Source organism: Loxodonta africana, chromosome X (genome assembly GCF_030014295.1).
Source record: "Loxodonta africana isolate mLoxAfr1 chromosome X, mLoxAfr1.hap2, whole genome shotgun sequence".
Taxonomy (NCBI): Eukaryota; Metazoa; Chordata; class Mammalia; order Proboscidea; family Elephantidae; genus Loxodonta; species Loxodonta africana.
The window spans coordinates 129,719,340-129,737,397 of record NC_087369.1 but is presented as its reverse complement, the minus strand read 5'-3'; positions in this window follow the sequence as shown (position 1 = coordinate 129,737,397).

Here is an 18,058-nt window from a genome sequence, read left to right as displayed (position 1 = left end):
TTTATCACCACTTCTATTTAACATTGTGCTGGAAGTTCTACCTAGAGCAATAAGGCAAGAAAGAGAAATAAAGGGCATCCAAATTGGTAATGAAGAAGTAATATTGTCCCTATTTGCAGATGATATGATACTATACATAGAAAACCCAAAAGATTCCATGAGAAAACTACTGGAACTAACAGAAAGATTGAACAGAGTAGCAGGATACAAGATAAACATAGAAAAATCAATTGGATTCCTATACACTAATAAAGAGAATAATAAAAAGGAAATCAGGAAAACAATACCATTTATAATAGCCCCTAAAAAAATAAAATACCTGGCAATAAATCTAGCCAGGGATTTAAAAAAAAAAAAAACCTATACAAAGAAAACCACAAAACACTACTGCAAGAAACTAAAAGAGATCTACATAAATGGAAAAACATACCATGCTTACGGATAGGAAGACTCAACATTGTGAAAATGTCAATTCTACCCAAAAAAAAGCAATGTACAAATACAATGCAATCCCAATCCAAATACCAACAGCATTCTTAAAAGAGATGGAAAAACTAATCATTAAGTTTATATGGAAAGGAAAGAGGCCCCGGATAAGTAAAGCACTATTGAAGAAAAAGAAGAATAAAGTAGGAGGACTTGCAGTACCTGATCTCAGAACCTACTATACAGCTACGGTAGTCAAAACAGCCTGGTACTGGTACAGCAACAGATACATTGACCAATGGGACAGAATGGAGAACCCAGATGTAAATCCATCCACCTATGGTCACCTGATCTTCGACAAGGGCCCACAGTCCATCAAATGGGGAAAAGACAGTCTTTTTAACAAACGGTGCTGGCAAAATTGGATGCCCACTTGCAAATAAATGAAACAGCACCCACACCTCATACCATACATAAAAACAAATTCAAAATGGATCAAAGACCTAAATATAAAGCCAAAAACTATGAAGTTTATAGAAGAAAAAATAGGATCAAGATTAGAGGCCTTAATACATGACATTAACAAGATATAAACCATAACCAACAACACACAAACTTCAGAAGATAAGCTAGACAACTGGCATCTTCTAAAAATTAAACACTTATGCTCATAAAAAGTCATCGCCAAAAGAGTAAAAAGGGAACCTGCAGACCGGGAAAAAAAAATTTTGGCTGTGACAAATCCAGCAAAGGTCTAATCTCTAAAATCTACAGGAAAATTCAACATTTATATAACACAAAGGCAAGTAATTCAATTAAAAAATGGGCAAAGGATATAAACAGACACTCACCAAAGAAGACATTCAAGCGGCTAACAGACAGATAAGAAAATGCTCATGATCAGCAGCCATTACACCCAGAGACATGTAAATCAAAACCACAGTGATATCTTACCCTAACATTACTGGCATGAATTAAAAAAAAAAAACAGAAAATAACAAATGTCGCAGGGGCTGCAAGGAGATTGGACCTCTTATGCACTGTTGTCAGAAATGCAAAATGGTACAACCATTTTGGAAAACGATATAGTGCTTCCTTAGAAAGCTAGACATATAAGTACCATATGATCCAGCAATCCCACTCCTAGGAATATATCCTAGAGAAAAAAGAGTCGTCATACGAATAGACATATGCATACACATGTTCACCGCAGCATTGTTCACAATAGCAAAAAGATGGAAACAACCTAGATGCCCATCAACAGATGAATGGATAAACAAACTATGGTACATACACAGAATCAAGTACTACGCAACGATAAAGAACAATGATGAATCTGTGAAGCATTCCATAACATGGATGAATCTGGAGGGCATTATGCTGAGTGAAATAAGTCAATCACAGAAGGACAAATACTGTATGATATCACTACTATAAAAACTCATGAAAAGGTTTACACACAAAAAGAAAGTCTTTGATGGTTATGAGGGAGGCAAGGTGTGGGGATGGAGAAACACTAAATAGACAATAGATAAGTGGTAACTTTGTTGAAGGGTAAGACAGTACACAGTACTGGGGAAGCCAGCACAACTTGTCCAAGGCAAGGTCATGGAAGCTCCATGGACACATCCAAACTCCCTGAGGGACTGAATTGCTGGGCTGAGGGCTGTGGGGACCATGGTCTCTGGGAACATCTACCTCAGTTGGCATAACACAGTTTATAAAGAAAATATTCTATATTCTACTTTGGTGAGTAGCTTCTGGGGTCTTAAAAGCCTGTTAGCAGCCATCTACGATACTCAACTGGTCTCAAGCCTTCAGGAGCAAGAGGGAATGAAGAAAACCAAAGACACAAGTGAAAGATTAATCCAAAGGACTAATGGACCACACCTACCATGGCCTCCACCAGACTGAGTCCAGCACAACTAGATGATGCCTGGCTACTACCACTGACTGCTCTGACAGAGATCACAACAGAGGGTCTCAGACAGAGTTTGAGAAAAATGTAGAACAAAATTTTTTTTTTTTTTTAATTTTTTTTAATTTTTATTAAGCTTCAAGTGAACATTTACCATTCCAATCAGTCTGTCACATGTAGGTTTACATACATCTTACTCCCTTCTCCCACTTGCTCTCCCCCTATTGAGTCAACCCTTACAGTCTCTCGTTTCGTGCCAATTTTACCTTCTTCCCTCTCTCTCTATCTTCCCATCCCCCCTCCAGTCAAGAGTTGCCAACACACTCTCCCGTGTCCACCTGATTTAATTAGCTCACTCTTCATCAGTATCTCTCTTCCCCCCCACTGACCAGTCCTTTTCATGCCTGATGATTTGTCTTCGGGGTTGGTTCCTGTCCTGTGCCATCAGAAGTTCTGGGGAGCATTGTCTCTGGGATTCCTCTAGTCGCAATCATACCATTAGGTGTGGTCTTTTAATGAGAATTTGGGGTCTGTATCCCATTGGTCTCCTGCTCCCTCAGGAGTTGTCTCTTGTGCTCCCTGACAGGGCAGACATCGATTGTGGCCGGGCACCAACTTGTTCTTCTGGTCTCAGGATATTGTAGGTCTCTGGTTCAAGTGGCCCTTTCTGTCTCTTGGGTTCTTAGTTGTCGTGTGACCTTGGTGTTCTTCCTTTGCCTTTGCTCCCGGTGGGTTGAGACCAATTAATGTATTTTAGATGGCTGCTTGTTGGCATTTAGGACCCCAGGTGCCACAATTCAAAGTGGGATGCAGAGTGTTTTCATAATAGAATTGTTTTGCCCATTGATTTAGAAGTCCTCTCAAACCAAGTTCCCCAGACCCCAGCCCCTGCTTCGCTATCCTTTGAAGCTTTCATTTTATCTCGGAAACCTCTTTACTTTTAATCCTGTCCAATTAGGCTGACCTTCCTTGTTTTGAGTGTTGTCTTTCCCTTCACCCAAAGCAGTTCCCATCTACAGATTGATCAATAAAAAACCCTCTCCCTCCCTCCCTCCCTCCCTCCCCCCTTTGTAACCACAAAAGTATGTGTTCTTTTCCGTTTTTTCTATTTCTCAAGATCTTATAATAGTGGTCTTATACAATATTTGTCCTTTTGCAACTGACTCATTTCGCTCAGCATAATGCCTTCCAGATTCCTCCATGTTATGAAATGTTTCAGAGATTCGTCACTGTTCTTTATCGATGCGTAGTATTCCATTGTGTGAATATACCACAATTTATTTACCCATTCGTCCGTTGATGGACATCTTGGTTGCTTCCAGCTTTTTGCTATTGTAAACAGAGCTGCAATAAACATGGGTGTGCATATATCTGTTTGTGTGAAGGGTCTTGTATTTTTAGGGTATATTCCGAGGAGTGGGATTTCTGGGTTGTATGGTAGTTCTATTTCTAACTGTTTAAGATAACGCCAGATGGATTTCCACAGTGGTTGTACCATTTTACAATCCCACCAGCAGTGTATGAGAGTTCCAGTCTCTCCGCAGCCTCTCCAACATTTATTATTTTGTGATTTTTGAATTAATGCCAGTCTAGTTGGTGTCAGATGGAATCTCATCGTAGTTTTAATTTGCATTTCTCTAATGACTAATGATCGAGAGCATTTTCTCATGTATCTGTTGGCTGCCTGAATATCTTCTTTAGTGAAATGTGTGTTCATATCCTTTGCCCACTTCTTGATTGGGTTGTTTGTCTTTTTGTGGTTGAGTTTTGACAGAATCATGTAGATTTTAGAGATCAGGCGCTGGTCTGAGATGTCATAGCTGAATATTCTTTCCCAGTCTGTAGGTGGTCTTTTTACTCTTTTGGTGAAGTCTTTAGATGAGCATAGGTGTTTGATTTTTAGGAGCTCCCAGTTATCGGGTTTCTCTTCATCATTTTTGGTAATGTTTTGTATTCTGTTTATGCCCTGTATTAGCGCTCCTAGGGTAGATCCTATTTTTTCTTCCAAGATTTTTATCGTTTTAGTCTTTATGTTTAGGTCTTTGATCCACTTGGAGTTAGTTTTTGTGCATGGTGTGAGGTATGGGTCCTGTTTCATTCTTTTGCAAATGGATATCCAGGTATGCCAGCACCATTTGTTAAAAAGACTATTATTTCCCCAATTGACTGACACTGGTCCTTTGTCAAATATCAGCTGCTCATACGTGGATGGATTTATATCTGGATTCTCAATTCTGTTCCATTGGTCTATGTGCCTGTTGTTGTACCAGTACCAGGCTGTTTTGACTACTGTAGCTATATAATAGGTTCTGAAATCAGGTAGGGTGAGGCCTCCCACTTTCTTCTTCTTTTTCAGTAATGTTTTGCTTATCCGGGGATTCTTTCCATTCCATATGAAATTAGTGATTTGTTTCTCTATTCCCTTAAAGTATGACATTGGTATTTGGATTGGAAGTGCGTTGTATGTATAAATGGCTTTTGGTAGAATAGACATTTTTACTATGTTGAGTCTTCCTATCCATGAGCAGGGTATGTTTTTCCATTTAAGCGTGTCCTTTTGAATTTCTTGTAGCAGAGTTTTATAGTTTTCTTTGTATAGGTCTTTTACATCCTTGGTAAGATTTATTCCTAAGTATTTTATCTTCTTGGGGGCTACTGTGAATGGTATTGATTTGGTTATTTCCTCTTCGGTGTTCTTTTTGTTGATGTAGAGGAATCCAAGTGATTTTTGTATGTTTATTTTATATCCTGAGACTCTTCCAAACTCTTCTATTAGTTTCAGTAGTTTTCTGGAGGATTTCTTAGGGTTTTCCATGTATACGATCATGTCATCTGCAAACAGTGATAGCTTTACTTCCTCCTTACCAATCTGAATACCCTTTATTTCTTTGTCTAGCCTAATTGCCCTGGCTAGGACTTCAAGTACGATGTTGAATAAGAGCGGTGATAAAGGGCATCCTTGTCTGGTTCCCGTTCTCAAGGGAAATGCTTTCAGGTTCTCTCCATTTAGAGTGATATTGGCCGTTGGCTTTGCATATATGCCCTTTATTATGTTGAGGAATTTTCCTTCAATTCCTATTTTGGTGAGAGTTTTTATCATAAATGGGTGTTGGACTTTGTCAAATGCCTTTTCTGCATCAATTGATAAGATCATGTGGTTTTTGTCTTTTGTTTTATTTATGTGATGGATTACATTAATGGTTTTTCTGATATTAAACCAGCCTTGCATACCTGGTATAAATCCCACTTGATCAGGGTGAATTATTTTTTTGATGTGTTGTTGGATTCTATTGGCTAGAATTTTATTAAGGATTTTTGCATCTATGTTCATGAGGGATATAGGTCTAAAATTTTCTTTTTTTGTAATGTCTTTACCTGGTTTTGGTATCAGGGAGATGGTAGCTTCATAGAATGAGTTGGGTAGTATTCCGTCTTTTTCTATACTTTGAAATACCTTCAATAGTAATGGTGTTAAGTCTTCTCTGAAGGTTTGGTAGAACTCTGCAGTGAAGCCATCTGGGCCAGGACTTTTTTTTGTTGGGAGTTTTTTGATTACCATTTCAATCTCTTTTTTTGTTATGGGTCTATTTAGTTGTTCTACTTCTGTATGTGTTAGTTTAGGTAAGTAGTGTTGTTCCAAGAATTTATCCATTTCTTCTAGGTTGTCAAATTTGTTAGAGTACAATTTTATGTAGTAATCTGATATGATTCTTTTGATTTCATTTGGTTCTGTTGTGATGTGGTCCTTCTCGTTTCTTATTCGGGTTATTTGTTTCCTTTCCTGTTTTTCTTTAGTCAGTCTAGCCAATGGTTTATCAATTTTGTTAATTTTTTCAAAGAACCAGCTTTTGGCTTTGTTAATTCTTTCAATTGTTTTTCTGTTCTCTAATTCATTTAGTTCAGCTCTAATTTTTATTATTTGTTTTCTTCGGGTGCCTGATGGATTCTTTTGTTGCTCACTTTCTATTTGCTCAAGTTGTCGGGACAGTTCTCTGATTTTGGCTCTTTCTTCTTTTTGTATGTGTGCATTTATCGATATAAATTGGCCTCTGAGCACTGCTTTTGCTGTGTCCCAGAGGTTTTGATAGGAAGTATTTTCATTCTCGTTGCTTTCTAAGAATTTCCTTATTCCCTCCTTGATGTCTTCTATAACCCAGTCTTTTTTCAGGAGGGTATTGTTCATTTTCCAAGTATTTGATTTCTTTTCCCTCGTTTTTCTGTTATTGATTTCTAGCTTCATTGCCTTGTGGTCTGAGAAGATGCTTTGTAATATTTCGATGTTTTGGATTCTGCAAAGATTTGTTTTATGCCCTAATATGTGGTCTATTCTAGAGAATGTTCCATGTGCGCTAGAAAAAAAAGTATATTTTGCAGCAGTTGGGTGGAGAGTTCTGTATAAGTCAATGAGGTCAAGTTGGTTGATTGTTGTAAGTAGGTCTTCCGTGTCTCTATTGAGCTTCTTACTGGATGTCCTGTCCTTCTCCGAAAGTGGTGTGTTGAAGTCTCCTACTATATATGTGGAGGTGTCTATCTCACTTTTCAATTCTGTTAAAATTTGATTTATGTATCTTGCAGCCCTGTCATTAGGTGCGTAAATATTTAATATGGTTATGTCTTCCTGATCCATTGTCCCTTTTATCATTATATAGTGTCCTTCTTTATCCTTTGTGGCGGATTTAAGTCTAAAGTCTATTTTGTCAGAAATTAATATTGCTACTCCTCTTCTTTTTTGCTTATTGTTTGCTTGATATATTTTTTTCCATCCTTTGAGTTTTAGTTTGTTTGTGTCTCTAAGTCTAAGGTGTGTCTCTTGTAGGCAGCATATAGATGGATCGTGTTTTTTTATCCAGTCCGTGACTCTCTGTCTCTTTATTGGTGCATTTAGTCCATTTACATTCAGCGTAATTATAGATAAGTAAGTTTTTAGTGCTGTCATTTTGATGCCTTTTTATGTGTGTTGTTGGCCATTTCATTTTTCCACATGCTTTTTTGTGCTGAGACGTTTTTCTTAGTAGCTTGTGAGATCCTCATTTTCATAATGTTTAACTTTGTGTTTATTGAGTCGTTACGTTTTTCTTGGCTTTTTTCTTGAGTTATGGAATTGATATTCCTTTTTGTGGTTACCTTTTTATTTACCCCTATTTTTCTAAGTAAAAACCTAACTTGTATCCTTCTATTTCGCCTTGTATCACTCTCCATCTGGCAGTTCAATGCCTCCTATATTTAGTCCCTCTTTTTGATTATTTTGATCGTTTAGCTATTAATTTCCGTGATTTCCTGTTGTGTGTATTATTTTGTTTATTTATTTATTTTTTAGAATTAGTCTTAATTTGTTTGTTTTTGTGCTTTCCCTGTTTGAGTTGCGTTGATATCAGGACGTTCTGTTTTGTGACCTTGTATTGTGCTGGTACCTGATATTATTGGTCATCAGGCCAAACAATCTCCTTTAGCATTTCTTGCAGTCTTGGTTTAGTTTTTGCAAATTCTCTAAACTTGTGTTTATCTGCAAATATCTTAATTTCTCCTTCATATTTCAGAGAGAGTTTTGCTGGATATATGATCCTTGGTTGGCAGTTTTTCTCGTTTAGTGCTCTGTATATGTCGTCCCATTCCCTTCTTGCCTGCATGGTTTCTGCTGAGTAGTCTGAACTTATTCTTATTGATTCTCCCTTGAAGGAAACCTTTCTTTTCTCCCTGGCTGCTTTTAAAATTTTCTGTTTGTCTTTGGTTTTGGCGAGTTTGATGATGATATGTCTTGGTGTTTTTCTTTTTGGATCAATCTTAAATGGGGTTCGATGAGCATCTTGGATAGATATCCTTTCTTCTTTCATGATGTCAGGGAAGTTTTGTGTCAGGAGTTCTTCAACTATTTTCTCTGTGTTTTCTGTCCCCCCTCCCTGTTCTGGGACTCCAATCACTCGCAAGTTATCCTTCTTGATAGAGTCCCACATGATTCTTAGGGTTTCTTCATTTTTTTTAATTCTTTTATCTGATTTTTTTCCAGCTATGTTGGTGTTGTTTCCCTGGTCCTCCAGAAGTCCCAGTCTACATTCTAATTGCTCGAGTCTGCTCCTCTGACTTTCTATTGCATTGTCAAATTCTGTAATTTTATTGTTAATCTTTTGGATTTCTACATGCTGTCTCTCTATGGATTCTTGCAACTTGTTAATTTTTCCACTATGTTCTTGAATAATCTTTTTGAGTTCTTCAACAGTTTTATCAGTGTGTTCCTTGGCTTTTTCTGCATTTATCCTAATTTCATTTGTGATATCTTTAAGCATTCTGTAAATTAGTTTTTTATATTCTGTATCTGATAATTCCAGGATTGTATCTTCATTTGGGAAAGATTTTGATTCTTTTGTTTGGGGGGTTGGAGAAGCTGTCATGGTCTGTTTCTTTATGTGGTTTGATATGGACTGCTGTCTCCGAGCCATCACTGGGAAACTAGATTTTCCAAGTAGTCAGCTAAAAAAAAATGCAGTCAGATCCCTATCTGAATTCTCTCTCTGGCTCTGGGTATTCGGATGTTAATGGGGTCGCCTGGGGAGGGTGGGGGAGGGATCTGAGAGCTAGGAGTGTAGCACCACAGAATATAGAGCTGAACACCACGTTCACGCTCCGCCCCCGTTCGCCAAAATCCGGGCTGGACGGGTCCCTGGCTAGGACACTGCTTTCCTTGCTCGGAAACCAGTCCCTTCCTCCTGGGGACTTCCTCCGGTGCGCGGCACCGCTCGTGGGCACTGGGTGGGCGTTTCCCGCACGAACGGGTGGGCCCGCCCCCAGGGTCTATTCAGGCGATTATAATTAGATCCCGCGGTCACGCCCCGCCTGTGCGCGCGCCCAAATCCCAGCGGGATGACTTCCGGGTTGAGACGCTGCTTTCCCTGTTCGGGAACCAGTCACTTCCTCCCCGGGACTTCTCCTTCCGGAGCGCCACACCTCTCGCGCGAACTGGGTTGGCGTCACCTGCACGGCCAGGTGGGCCCGCCCCCTGGGTCAATTCAGGGCAATAAAAATGGACTCCGTGCTCACGCCCCGCTCGTGCGCGCGCCCAAGCCCCGGCAGGACGGAACCCCGTCTGGGACGCTACTTTCTGCGCTTCGGGACCAATCAGTTCCTCCGCACGGCCAGGTGGGCCCGCCCCATGGGTCAATTCAGGGCGATAAAAATGGACTCCGCGCTCACGCCCCGCCCGCGCGCGCCCAAGCCCCAGCAGGGCGGCACTCTGTCTGGGACGCTACTTTCTGCGTTTTGGGACCAATCAGTTCCTCCGCACGGCCAGGTGGGCCCGCCCCCTGGGTCAATTCAGGGCAATAAAAATGGACTCCGCGCTCACGGCCCGCTCGTGCGCGCGCCCAAGCCCCAGCAGGGCGGCACTCTGGGACGCTACTTTCTGCGCTTTGGGACCAATCAGTTCCTCCCGGGGACTTCTCCTTCCAGTGTGCCACACCTCTCGCGCAAACTGGGAGGGCGTCACTCGCACGACCAGGTGGTCCCGCCCTCTGGGTCAATTCAGGGTAATAAAAATGGACCCCGCGCTCATGCCCCGCCCGCGCGCACGCGCGCGTGCCCAGATCGCAGCGGAATGGCTCCCCGTCTGGGATGCTGCTTTCCCTGTTTTGAGACCAGACACCTCCGGGGATTTCTCCCTCTGGTGTGCCGTGCCACACGCGTGGACTGGGTGCGCGTCCTCCCGCACGAACGCGTGGGCCCCGCCCTGGGGTCACTCCAGGGAAACACAGCTGACCCCCCCCCCCGCGCGCGCCCCGTCGGCTTCTCGCCTAACTCCCGGCGGACGGCACGGCACCCCAGCTGGGACGCTGTTCTCCCCCCTCTCAGATCAGTCACTGCCTCCCGGGTGTTTCTCCCTCTGGCTGCGCCCCTACGCCGCCCGCGCCAACCTGCTAGGCTTCCTCCCGGGATGGGTTCGGGGGGGAAGGGGTGGGCCCCCTTTCTGTGCCGTCTGCCCCCCTGGGCTCTGCCCCAGATCGAGCTCCGAAGGTCACCTGCCTGGTGCGCTGGCTCCTAGTTCTGAAAACAGTCGCTGTCTGCCCGTATTTGTTCGTCCTCCGTCTCTAAGTCTGTGCTTGTTGTTCAGAGTTCATAGATTGTTATGTATGTGATCGATTCCCTTGTTTTTCCGAGTCTTTGTTGCAAGAGGGATCCGCGGGAGCGTCCACCTAGTCCGCCATCTTGGCCCCCCTCTAGAACAAAATTTTAACTCACACACATAAACACATAAAAAGGCCAGACTTACTGGTCTGACAGAGACTAGAGAAATCCTGAGAGTACGAACCCAGATATGCTTTTAGCTCAGTGATAAAGTCATGCCTGAGGTTCACCCTTCAGCCAATGATTAGACAGGCCCATAGAACAAAATGAGAATGAGTGGGCACACCAGCCCAAGGGCAAGGACAAGAAGGCAGGAGGGGACATGAAAGGTGGCAATAGGGAACCCAAGGTCAAGAAGGGAGTGTTGGCATGTCATGGGGTTGGCAACCAATGTCACAAAGCAATATGTTTAATTATTTTTTAATGAGAAGCTAGTTTGTTCTGTAAACCTTCATCTATAAACAAAAAAAAAAATAGTACAATAAAAAAAAATTACAGCCTAGGAAACCCAATAGGGCAGTTTTACTCTGTCTTATAGGGTGACATGAGTCAGAATTGACTCAACAGCAATGAGTTATATATTAGTGATAAACAAATATAGGGTCACCAAAAATAAAAATCACATACCATTTATAATCACTCAAAAATAAGTAAGACAGGGTTTGTTATTAAAGTGGAGTGCCACAGCCTCAAACAATTAGAAAAAAGAAAACCCTGGGAAAGGGAAGAATCTGATCTTAGCAGTTATCATGTAATAGTTAGAGGTCTCAGTTTTTCCAAAAAGAACAAGGCATATAAATAAATAGGAAATGGTCCACGCAAAACAACAAAGTTAAGGGGCGTAATCATCCCTGAGAAAGAATAGATAATGGACCTACTAGACAAAGATTATAAAACAACAATATTAAGCATGCTCAAAGGGCTAAAGGAAAACAAGAAAAAAGAACTAAAGAAAATCAGGAGAACTATAACAGGAACAAAATGAGAATTTCAATAAAGTGAAGGAATATTTTTAAAGGGACCAAATAGAAATATGAGAGCTGGAACTACAATAATGGAAATAGAAAATTTACTGGAGGGATTCAACAGCATATTTGAACCAGCAGAAGAAAAAATCATCCAACTCTGGAAACTTGAAGATAGGGCAATGAAGATTATTGATTGTGAGGAGGAAAACAAGAATAAAGTAAAGGGAACAGAGTCTAAGGAACTTGTGAGACACCATCAAGCAGACAAATATATGCAATATGAAAGTCCTGGGAGGAGAAGAGAGAAAGGGACAGAAAAATATTTGAAGAAATAATGACAAGAAAACACCCCAAATTTGATGAAAGACAAGCATGTATCTATCCACACATCCAAGAATCCAAGAATCTAACTGAATGCCAAGTAGGAAACCCAAAATTATCCACATTATAATCAAACTCTTGAAAATCAAGATAAAGAGAGAATCTTGAAACAAGCAAGAGAAAAGCAAACCGTCATATACAAGGGATATGCAAATAAGATTAAGACACTCCCTGTCATATACAAGGGATCTTCGGATAAGATTAATATACATCCTACACTGATATGGCCTCATTAAATAACAAAGAAAACCCTATTTCCAAATGGGATCACATCCATCAATATACAGGTTAGGATTTACAACACATATTTTAGGGGGACACAATTCAATCTATAACAAATATAAAGGTCAGTTTTATTGTATTTTTGGTTTGTAATTTTACTTGTTATTTAAGACATGATTGAAGACAAATGCATAAAAATAATTATAAATCTATGTTATTGGACACACAATGTATGAAGATGTAATTTCTGACAACAACAACATAAGGGGGAGAAGAGTGGTATAGGAACAGAGTTTTTGTATGTTACTGAAGTTAAGTGGGTATCAACTAAACTAGATTGTTATAAATTTAGAACGTTAAATGTAATCACAATGGTAACCACAAAGAAAATACACATGAAAGGAAATGAGAAGAGAATCAAAATGGTATACTACATAAAATAAACTAATGGCAAAACTAAGAAGTACTGCAGAAAATGAGAGACAAAAAGGTATGAGAAACACAGAGACAAATAGGAAAATAGCAGAAGTTAGTCCTTCTTGACCAGTAATCACTTTAAATTTAAGTGGATAAAATTTTCCAATCAAAAGGCAGAGACTGGCAGCATGGATAAGAAAATGTGATCCAACTACATGCTGTCTACAGGAGAAGCAGTTTAGACCCAAAGACAGTGGTAGGCTGAAAGTGAAAGGATGAAAAAAAAATATTCCATGGAAATAACAGACAAAAGAGAACAGGGGTAGAAATAGTAATATCAGACAAAAAGACTTTAAGTCAAAATGTTTCAAAAAGATAAAGAGGACATTATATAATGATAAAAGAGTTAATTCATCAAGAATATGTAACAATTAAAAATACATATACACCTAACAAAAGAGCCAAAAAAAATATATAAAACTAACATTGGCAGAATTGAAGGGAGAAATAGCGAGTTCTGCAACAATAGTTGAGGCCTAAATACTCCACTTTCAATAATGGGTAAAACATCTAGACCAAAGATCTATGAGGAAATAGAAGACTTGAACATTATGCACCATCTAGACCTAACAGACATATATAGGAAACTCCACCCAACATTAGCAGGATATACATTCTTCTTCAGTGCACATGGATCATTCTCTAGGACAGACAGACCATATGTTAGGTCACAAAAACAAACCTCAATACATTTAAAAGGATTGAAATCATACAAAGTATCTTCTCCAACCACAATGGAAAATAACTAGAAATCAACACATAAGGAAAACTGGGAATTTCACTCATATGTGGAAATTAAACAACACAATATTGAACAACTGATGGATCAAAGAAGAAATGACAACGTAAATTATAAAATATTTACAGGTGAATGAAAATTAAATCACACACAATATACCAAAAAAAAAAATTTTTTTATGAGATGCAGTGAAGGCAGTGTCCAGAGGAAATTTATAGCTGTAAAAGGCTACCCTAAAAAAAGATGAAAAATCTCAAATCAATAACCTAACATTATGTGTTGAGGAACTTGAAAAGAGAGCAAACTATGCTGATAGCTACCAGGAGAAAGAAAATAATAAAGATTAGAGTAGAGATAAATGAAATAGAGAATAGAAAAACAATACAGAGAATCAAAGATATTAAAAGTTATTCTTTGAAAAGATCAATAAAATCAGTAAGACTGACAAGGGAAAGAAGATTCAAATAACTAAAATCAGAAATGAAAGATGGGACATTAGTACCAGCTCTATGGAAACAAGATCATAATAGATTACTATGAACAATCATATACCAGCAAGTTAGATAAACCTAGATGAAATGGACAGCTTCCTTAGAAACACACAAAATATTTAAAGTACTTAAAATGACTCAGGTAGAAATAGAAAATCTCAACAGACAAGTAAAGACATTGATTCAATAATCAAAGACCTCACAACCAAAAAAAAGTCCAGGACCAGATTACTTCACTGGTTAATTCTACCAAATAGTAAAAGAAGAATTAACACCAATCCTGCTCAAAGTCTTCCAAAAACGGAAGAAGAGGGAGTACTTTCTATCTCATTCTATGAGGCCAGTGTTACCCTGATAGCAATGTCAGATAAAGAAAACTACAGACTAATATCTCTTACGAATATACATGCAAAAATCCTCAACAAAATACTAGCAAAAAGAATTCAACAGCCCATTTAAAGGATTATAAGCCATGACCAAATGGGATTTACCCCAGGAATGCAAGAGTGGATCAGCATTAGAAAATCTATTAATGTAATACACCACATTAATGGAAAGCAGGACAGTACATAATCATCTCAATTGACACATAAAAAGCTTTTGATAAAATCCAACACTCTTTAATGATAAAAACACTCAACTAAGGATAGAAGGAAAATTCAACATGATAAAGGATACTTATGAAAACCCACAGCTAAGATCATACTCAATGGTGAAAGACTGAAAGCCTTCCCTTTAAGATCAAAAACAAGACAAAGATGCCCACTGCAGTGTGATTAGTTACTTTTGTGTGTGGCCTTTCTAGCCATGGTCTTGTAACTACCACCCAGGTGATTATGTGATAGGGTAATTGTGGCCTACCAACGGGATCGGTCAGTTTTGCCTTAAAAGAGAGCCAATTCCCAGCAGAGAGGAGGAGCCCACCACAACCAAGGAAGGACAGACCTGGCAGCAGGAGATGGCATGGTGGGCTTCCCAGCCCATGGAGAGAAAAAGCTGAGTGCCTCTGGGCAGAAACTGAGGGCCAGGGAGAGGCATGCCTGCAAGCACAGCTGTGGAAAGGCTATCCTGGTGGAAAAACTATTCTGAGTGTTCTTGAGCCTGAATTGTAACTGTTACTTCCCTAATAAATCCCATAATTGTGAGTATGATCTGTGAGTTCTATGTGGCCACTGCAATGAATTACCAAACCCAGTAGAGAGTGTTATGGGAGGGACAATTGGTGTCAGGACTGGTAGAGATGGTGGAAAGAGGAGGTGTGTCTGACCTCCACCTCACAGGAATCAGCCTTGAGCTGTTGATCTTGGTTCTCCTTTCCCCTTTTGGGGTTGAAGGAAGTCAGACACCTCCCCTACGCCATTTTTATACCCACTTTCACCACTTATAGTCAATGGTGTGCTGGACGTTTTAGACAGAACAATTTAGCAAGGAAAAAAAAGGCATTCAAATCAGAAAGGAAGAAGTAAAACTATACTTGCAGAGAAAACGATTCTATATGCACAGACAATCCCAAAGAATCCACAAGAAAGCTACTAGAGCTAATATTTGAATTTGCAAAGTGTCAGTGTACAAGATCAACACACAAAAATCAGTTTTATTTTTAAACACCACCAATTAATAATCTGAAAAGGAAATTTAAAAAATAATCCCATTTATAATAGCATAATAAAACACCTAGGAATAAATTTAACCAGGTAGGTGAAAGACATAAATACTACTGCTGAATGAAATTGAGAAAGACCTAAATAAATAGAAAGACATCCCATGTCCATGGATTGGAAAACTTAACATTGTTAAGATGTCAACACTACCCAAAGCAATCTACAGATTCAAGGCAATTCCTACCAAAATTCTAACAGCCTTTTTTTGCAGAAATGGAAAAGCTGATGGTCAAATTCATATGGAACTGCTCGGGACCCTAAATAGCCAAAACTATCTCTAAAAAGAAGAAAAACCTAGGAAGACTCACAATCCTGATTTCTAAATGTATTATAAATTTACAGTAATCAAAACGATGTGGTACTGGTATATAGATACGTGATAGGCTAATGGAATAGAACTGAGAGTTTCAAAATAAACCCATATATATATACAGTCAATTGATTTTTGACAAGGGTGCCAAGTCCATTCAACGGCACAAGAATAGGCTCTTCAATAAACGGTGCAGGGACAAGTGGATCTCATCCAACCAAAACCAAACCCATTGCTGTCGAGTCGATTCCAACTCATAGCGACCCTATAGGACAGAGGAGAACTGCCCCATAGAGTTTCCAAGAAGCGCCTGGTGGATTTGAACCACCAACCTTTTGGTTAGCAGCCGTAGCACTTAACCACTATGCTATCAGGGTTTCCACATATGAAAATTTACTCAAAATGGATCAATGACCTGAATATAATAACCAAAATCATAAAACTCTAAGAAGAAAACATAGCAGTAAAACTATCATAACCTGTTTTTGACAATAGATTCTTAGATATGACACCAAAAACTCAAGCAACATGAAGGACTCCCATAGCATGGAATACTATTCAACAATAAAAGAAACAAACTATTGATGACTGCAACAATTTGGAAGAATCTCCAATTCTAACATGTATATTTTTCTCATGTTAACTTTTCTGAAATCAGGATGATATCTTAGCGTCAATGAAATGCAGTAACAAAAAGTAATATATGACACAGGACAAAGGACTGGGACAGGCAAAGAAACCTTATAAAAATCACTGTAATCTGTAGCCAGAGAAGACTGCATAGAGGCAGTGAGAATGAACCAGGCCTAGAACATGGGTAGGATTACAATAGACCAAAGGATAGAGAAATGAGAAGTTTAAATAGAAAAGCAAAGGGAAGGAAATTAAGCAAAAGGCGTAGCATAAAAAAAGGACTGGTAATTGGGAGTGTATATATCACGTTTCAGGTAGCAGGTCATGGTGGCAGGGCGTTGGCTTGAGTAGAGTATATACTAAAAGAAAAAACGGAGGGACACCTGGTTCAGATAATTGTGGACTAGGTGGTTCCTATTAACGGTTCCCAGTAAAGGAGGATGAAATATTTAAAAATCATATTATTTATTTTCTATTGTATTTTAGATGAGGGTCTACAGAACAAATCAATTAAATACACATATTGTTTTGTGATGTTGGTTGCCACCCCTACAACATGTCAACACTCTACCCTTCTCAATCTTGGGTTCCTGTTACCAGCTTTCCTGTCCCCTCCTGCCTTCTCATCCTTGCCCCTGGGATGGTGTGCCCATTTAGTCTTGTTTTGTTTTATGGGCCTATCTAATCTTTAGCTGAAGGGTGAACCTCAGGAGTGACTTCAGTACTGAGTTAAAATGGAGTCTGGGGGCCATACTCTCAGGTTTCTCCAGTCTCTGTCAGACCAGTAAGTCTTTTTTTTTTTTTTGGTGAGTTAGTTTTGTTCTACATTTTTCTCCAGTTCTGTCCAAGACCCTCTATTGTGATCCCTGTCAGAGCAGTCAGTGGTGGTAGCCAGGCACCATCTAGTTCTGCTGGACTCAGTCTGGTGGCTGCTGTGATAACTGTGCTCCATTAGTCCTTCGGACTAATCTACACCTTGTGTCTTTGGTTTTCTTCATTCTCTCTTGCTGCAGATGGGGTGAGATCAATGGAGTATCTTAGATGGCTGCTCCCAAGCTTTTAAGACCCCAGATGCTACTCACCAAAGCAGGACGTAGAACATTTTCTTCATAAACTAGGTTATGCCAATTGAGCTGGATGTTCTTCGAGACCATGGTCCCCAGCCCTCAGCCCAGTAATTTGGTCCTTCAGGGAGTTTGGATGTGTCTATGGAGCATCCACGACCTTGCCTTGGACAAGCTGTGCTGGCTTCCCCAGTACTGTGTACTGTCTTACTCTTCACCATAGTTACCACTTATCTATTGTCTACTTAATGTTTTTCCCTCCCCACAGCCCCCCTCCATCAGAGATTGTTTCTTTTTGTGTGTAAAATTTTTCATGAGTTTTTATAATAGTGGTCTCATTCAATATTTGTCCTTTTGTGATTGACTTATTTCACTCATACGATGCCCTCCAGATTCATCCATGTTGTGAGATGTTTCACACATTCATCGTTATTCTTTATTGTTGCATAGTATTCCACTGAGTGTATGTACCATAGTTTATCCATTCATCTCTCAATGGGCATTTAGGTCATTTCCATCTTTTTGTTATTGTGAACAATGCTACAATGAACATGGGTGTGCATATGTCTATTCATGTGACGGATCTTATTTCTCTAGGATATATTCCTAGGAGTGGGATTGCTGAATCATATGATACTTCTGTTTCTAGCTTTCTA